Genomic DNA, 7,502 nt, shown 5'->3' with positions numbered 1-7,502 from the left:
CACCAGCTGTGATTGGCCTACATTCTTTTCGTTAAGTAGTTGAAATGTAAAAGACAGTTGTAACCATAGTAAAAAAGAAATCCATTTAAATTTCCCAGCTTCATTAACTTTTAATACTTTGTCACATATGATATGTACAGAAAAACATTTTTGGTTTTTGTCTGGGTTTTTTTCCTTATGATGAACTTGATTTTATATAGCTTTTAACCTAGTAAATTACTGATGAGAATATGTCAGATGGCATTAATGACCTTTTGTTGTCTTTCATAAGGAAATGGTGCAAACTAACACTTGTGATAAATTTGTGTGCAGGACCCTGATAATATATGCACATTCTTAGCCAGAAGACAGTAGTGACTGTTACAGAACATCTAGATCTGACAAAACCCTGACTCAGGCCTTATTACCACGTTCCTGTATGTCCTGTTAGAGTGTAATCCTGACTCGCCAGTGAACATTACAGAGCCTTGCTGGACATTCTCAGGACACAGTCAAGGTCACCAGTCAGGCGTGGCACCTACAATGTGATGGGAGACTGGTGACAGCTTCTTAAGATGGAGTGACACAGGAATTGTTACATCCTTAAGCTGTTATCTGTCCATAGGGTTCCTCATTGAGCATTCGACCCTAAGATTTAAGGAGAAATCAAACTCTCCCTTCCTTGTGCCACTTGTGGACCTGTATATCTTCTGCTGCTGTCATCTTCTGCGGAAAGAAATGATCTGAACTCTATAAGCCATTTTGCTTCTTCTAGGTCTTTAGGGTAAGTCTGGCTTATATACTTAGGCGAAAAGAAATATAGTGATATAAAATAGCAAACCTAACCATTTTCTAGTCTATTTATTACCCAAATATGTTTTCAGATTCTACTAATAATTCTTATTAGTAAGAGGCACTTAATTAGCAGTCATTTTCTCAAACTCCTAAGTTCCTCAGTAAGCTGTGCAAGAGAAACCACAGCAAGTGTGAAGGGTGTTCCAGTTTAACAGGGAGGAGTGCCTCCAAATTGAACAAAGAATACTTCTTATATCTCAGATTACATGTCCAAGTTATACATACCAAAGAAAGTTAAGGAAAAGAGATTAGTCTGACTTGGGAAAAGCTTAGATAACAAACACATATTCTATGTTAACAGAAACAAAACAAATTTTCCTTTATTCATCTAACAAAATAAAAAGCGCTACTTTTCTCATTATCTCTTAATTGTGTTTATATGTACTTAGTACTAGCTTCTTGAAAGTCCTGAAAAACTCTTTGACACGAACTGAGAAGTTCCATTGGTATCAGCTTGAGATTTTATGAAAAAAATTTAATTTTTATATTTTTAAAAATCTATTTTATTATAAAGATGCTGTATAGAAGGGTTACAGTTATATGAGTAAGTTATATTTCTCAAAGAACATTGTTACCCACTCCAGTGTTTATCTCCCTCTGTCCCTTCCCTCCAATCCCTCCCCGTTGTAAAGTTAATTTCCTGTGAATATCATTGTTGCAATGCATCACCATTTAAACTTCTTTCAGCATTTTGTTATTTCCCTTCCTTCCCCCAATCAGATAAATGCATATACAGAATTCAGGGTACTAGAATCACAGATGGGAATTGCCATGGATAAAACCAATAGGAGAAGAAAAATAACATAAAGTAAGAAAAATGAACTATCTGCAGTACATTGGTTACATCAAGCTTAACAACTAAACAAAAGAAGACCTGCCGTTTAAATGTATTAGCATTCATTACAGTTAGCATCATTTTGTATGGTCATGTATATATTCATAACTCCTGCACTACTTTGATCCACTTTCAGGAGTAATAGGCTAATGCTAATCATTGCAAGTGAGGGAAATCATAGGGCTCATGTTTCTTTGGGACTGGTTTGATTAACTTAGTATGATTTCTTCCAAGTCTTTTCATTTTCTTACAAAAGAGACGATGCCATTCTTTCTGATAGAAGCATAAAATTCCATTCTGTAAATATACCATATTTTCTTGATCCATTCAACTATTGAGGGGCAACTGGGTTGGCTCCATATCTTAGCTATGTTAAACAATGCTGCAATGAACATAGTTGTGCTGGTAGCTTATCGTGCCCAAGTTTGAGATCATTTGGATAACCGTGAGGAGTGGGATTTCTGGATTTTAAGGGAGTTCTATGCTTAGTCTTTTGAGGAATTTCCATACTGCCTTCCAGAGTGGTTGATCCAGCTTACATTCCTACCATCAGTGTAGTAGGGTTCTTATTTAGGCATATCCACCCCAGCATCTGTTATTATTTGTTTTCTTGATAATGGCCATTCTAACTGGGGTGAGTGGGATCTAAATGTGATTTTGGTTTTGATTTACATTTCTTTTATGACCAGTGATACTGAGCATCCGCCTTCTCTTTCAGAGAGGCCACACTATAACAAGTTTCTAGTGTCTCAACAGAGGCATAGAAACTTGTAATATTGTATGCTTTTTGTTGTACATTCACTTCAATTGGAGCTTCCAATGACTCCTATAACTTACAGTAAAGGTTTATACTATTTACCTTACTGAAAAAAACACCAATTTTCAAAAAGCATAGAAAAAGGTCTCTTTTTCAGGGGTCACAGTGAACACTAAGGAAGTTTCTTTACTGGGAAATTTTACTTGGTTGTTTGTTCGTTATGTCATTTGAACACATGTTGAATTTGGGGCTTCCCGGCCAACTCTTCAACAAACTAGGAACTATGTTGCCTCATTGGATTTTGCTTCACAAGTTACAAAATATTTTGACATATTTTTGGTTTGGTGTTTGGGGGGAGGTTGGCTTTTGTAGTACTAGTGGGCCAGTACTCAGGTTTGAACTGAGGGTCTGGAGCTCTTGCTTAAATTGCTTTACTCAATGCTGTCACTGTGCCACTGGAACCACATCTCCACTTCTGGCTTTTTCTACTTAATTGAAGATAAGAATTTGAGGATTTATTAGCTTGGGTTGTCATCAAACTGTGATACTCAGATACCATCCTTGTGAACAGCTAAGATTACAAGAATGATCCAGAGGCAGTATATATTGTGCTCCCTATGAAACCTAAACAAGGGCATATAATTCTGAAGCATGTGTGTAAGATTATGGATTTCTCTGTACAGTATTTTCACAATAAAAAGAAAATTAGTTAGAAAATATAGCCTTTATATGTGTGTATACACATATAAGGGCTATATGTGTATGAGAGGCAGTACTGGGGTTAATTCAGGACCTAGGTACTGTTGCTTAGCTCTTATATGCGATGCTAACACTCTACCATTTGAAGCACAGCTCAGCTTCCTGTATTTACTGTTTAAATGGAGGTAAGAGCCTTCAGTTGGCTTTGAACTGAGTTCCTCATAGCTCAGGGATCTGAGTAGCTAGTTTTACAGGTCTGAGCTTCCAATGCCTAGCTTTTCATTATTACTTTTACAATTATATGCTCACACATATTCCTTGCATTAAAAAGTCTCACTGTTCAGGCTGACAAGATGTGAGGAAAGATGGTTGAGTGGATAAGTTTCCAATTGGGCCTCTAGCCTCATTAATATCATTCTGGCAGTAACTTACATTTCAGTCAGTGAGTACATATTTCTAATTTCACTTTGCGTTTTTTAAATGCCTTTTTGTACTGTCTTTGATACATCTTTTAAACATTATCTCCCAAAAAGGAGATATTATGTGAATGCATTTGATAATATTTCAAATAGGGGTGCTGTATGTCTGGATGTATGTTGTCAGAGGCCGTCCATCTGGGCTTCAGGAACAGAGCTAATGTTTCCTGTCTGCTGGTTGCAGACAGGAAGGATTTTCCTGGCCAGGCTTAGACTTCTAAGTAGCTAGGATAATAAGCATGAACCACCACCAACTGGCTTGTTTTAGAAGCATTGCTTTTCATTCATTGATTTTTTTTCCTGGAAGGTTGATCTAGACAGACTGCTTGTACCTCATGATAATGTGATTTGAATAATACCCTTTGCTCTGGCATTTCTGAAACTGATTTCCACAGTTCTAGACAAAAGAAATTGTTCTAAAGCCAATAGCATTTTCCATCTGAGATGTTAGGTCGCTTATTTAAATCTCTTATCCTTTCTTTGGCAAAACAATCAGGGTGTTTGTGTAAAACCTTATTTCTTGAGATTATCAGAGGTAGAAGATATCATGTATACACTTTCAAATAGTCTCTCCTTTTATAAACGTATGTTACATGAGTGGGTGGAAAAATGATGACTATTGAATTAATTTGATAACTATTCTTGAATTTTTAAACTTTAATGCTTATTAACTGAAAGGAGGATTATAAACATTCAGAATATTGGAATGTGGCTACTACTCATTTGATGTATGTGGCAAGATGATCCTAATTCTTCTGGTAAATAAAATATATCTTCAAATTTCCAGTGGTTGACTGCTATGCTAACTGGGAGGAGACATTGGTGCTGCCAGGGGTTTGAAAGTTGGTAATGAAGCAAAATATCCGGGGAGAACATTTGCTAATGATATAATTTCCAAGACTCATACCAAATACATTGAACTAGAATGCTAAGTGATGAATGACTGAGCATCAAATTTTATTTGTTGGCTTCGTTGTTTTTGACGTCCTGGGTTTGGGTCCTAAAGCTTCAGTGCTGTTTCTTAGCATTTTTCCTCAAGGCTAGTGATCCTCAAGTTGAACTATAGCTTCAAATCCATATTTTTGGTGTTTAATTGGACATGTCTTACCAAATTTCCTCTTTGGGCTTCCTTAAATCTCATACTCAGATATCAGCCTCCTGAGTAAATAGGATTCCAATTGTAAGCCACCAGAGCCCAGCAAGAATCACATTTTAGAAATATTATTTCGGTGAATCAGATGTGTCTGACTGCTAATTTAGCATTTTGTTTCCAGTGGGTCATGTCAGTTTTATACTAAAATCAGAACTTTTCTTCTTCTAATCCACAGTATCCAATATCTATCTATTTTATTCCTATCTTCATTTCTGAACTCTTTTTTCTTCATTGTACATTTCCATTCTTACTTCACAAGCAAGCATGTCATTGCTGTTTTCCTTTTCTGAAGTAAGTCAGGTCCATTCCCATCAATGGGGGATGTACTTGCTGTTCTTACTGCCTGGAGTAACTGCTGCTAGATAATTGCCAGGATGATGGCTCTCATATCAACTATCTCTTGTTCAGGGTTGTCTCCTCCCATCCTCAATGTGAAGTTGTTACTACAAAATCACCAATGTCATGTCTCTGATTTATAGGAATTATCATTATGATTTCTGGTTTTCATTTCAGCATGAAATTGGTGAGGAGAGAGCCACATTCACTTCTGTTTCTCCAATATCTATAATAGTGCCTAATCCTTAGTGTTCAGGAGTCTTACATGGAGATCAGCCTTCCCCTGCTCAATTTATCCTAGCTTCTGGTCAGGACAGCTCTTCAAGCTGAAGTCTGGTGGCTAGTAGTCATTCCCTCTCTTTCTTAGTGCATGTTGGTGTGGTTGAGTCCACTTCAGGGCAAAACCAGTGCCTGACACCTATTTGTTGCTATGGCAAAGGTGGCTGTGACATCACAGAAGTTATAGCCAGTATTTTGTGAATCTGTGTGAAGATATTCACCCCCACATAATTTCTTCCTTATATGTGTCTCCTTTGCCCAGGAGTGCATTCAACAATTCAACAACCAAACTGTCACTCAGTTCCTGATACATTCAGAGTATGTTTCCATTTCCTTTAAAAAAAAGAAAAATTCAAGACATGCTTTGGTGATTTGTCATTGAATTACTAATACAGAGTGTATAATTTTATGTATTTGTAAGTGTTTGTCCATCTCTCTTGAGCCCTTGCCATATTTCTATGTGTTTGCAGCTTGGGAAGGGAAATAAGGATTAATTCAATATAGTCAGAGATTATAGTTCAGAAGACTCTTTTAGACCCTTTTGGAGGGAATGCCTGCTTTCTCTCTGATGTTCTACAGATGGCCATCTTGGTACAGAAACTGAGTAGAGCATCATAAGAGGCTTGTCTTGATTTCTACTGACTTTCCTCTGTGTTTGGGGAGTGTGATCCCACTGCATATGTGTCTCTTTGCTACACTAAAGGGCACAGACCTCCTCTGATAATCTAAGGCCTTGGGGGTAAGAGAGACTAAACCTCAGAACCCAGCTTCCCACATCGCTAGGATTACAGGCCTGAGTCTCTTGGACTCAACTCATAGCAGCATTTTTATACATAGTGTAGTCAGTTTCATTATATTCACTTCATAGACAGATATATACAAATATATGTATATGTTTATTCATCTATTAATAATCAGTGTTAGATCTAGAAACACACAAATATATATTCATATAATCATATAATTAGAATCAAATTATAGCTGTATTTCCCCAAAAATATTTTTCACTAATATTTTGTGAAATAATTACTTAAGACTAAAAATTTAAATGCCTTTGTAGTTTGAAAACTCATATTCAATTTCATATATTATATAATATACTATATATAACATCAAGAATATAACATGTATTTGCATACACCTGATTTAATTATGTTATTTTCCTTCATGATTTTGTGTTTGTTCATCTATGTAAACTTTCTTTCTTCTATTGATGATGGTTTTTACTTTCCAGTATACATATTTCCTATATATTTTGTCAAATATCAACCATAAATAGATTTGTATATTATTGGAGCCAAATTTTCCTTCCATATTTACCCAAAGCACAAAGAAAATGTTTACAGATTTGAACTCACTTTTGGAAGAGTGTTCCACATACCACTATAAGTATTATGTCATTTGTCCCAATTGACAGAATAGCTTTCTAGGACATCATTTCTGCTCTCCAAGACCTTTTCTAGCCACCTTACTACCCCAGCCAGGATGGCCTGGCTTCTTTGCCGCTTCCTGTGCATTTAACAGTTCCATTTATACACAGTAGGCTCTCTTGTAGAGGCCCCTGTCACTCTGTGTTTTCCCCCCAACAGCACAAGTATGTGTGATGCTACAAATTGTAGGCTTAAAAAGAAACATGTTTAGGATTCATGAATCTACAATATATCAAAAACATTGACATTTTAATAAAGTTAGAAAACCAAATAGAATTAACAGTTTACAACAATCAGAACAAAAACAAAAATAGAGATTTTTTCCCAGGAAGGGGGAATGGAATCTCTAAATCTAGATTGGTCTCTAAGTTGCCTTCCGGCAGAAACTCTGCCTCTGAGTCCTCAAAGGGATTTACTTCCTCATTAAAGACAGGATTTTCTTCCTGAGTCCAGGGAGGGACAGATTCTAATTTCTTAATTGGAAATTGGATCCCCTGCAGGAAGACAGATTGGTCTGGGTATTCTGTGAGGAAAGATTGTCTTTCCTCAACAGAATCTAGATTTTGGATCTCTCTTATTGGTTTTACTGAACATAGACTGGGGTCATTTTCCATTAGCACACATTTACCCTGCACACCAAGACGGGTCTTTTTGACTGGTTTGGCGCTGATCTAGGTGGATTTTGAATATCAATTGGAGACAT

This window comes from Dipodomys spectabilis, unplaced genomic scaffold (genome assembly GCF_019054845.1).
Source record: "Dipodomys spectabilis isolate Male_0828 unplaced genomic scaffold, ASM1905484v1 ptg000110l, whole genome shotgun sequence".
Lineage (NCBI taxonomy): Eukaryota > Metazoa > Chordata > Mammalia > Rodentia > Heteromyidae > Dipodomys > Dipodomys spectabilis.
The sequence above is the reverse complement of the archived record's forward strand: the minus strand, read 5'-3'. Positions refer to the sequence as shown.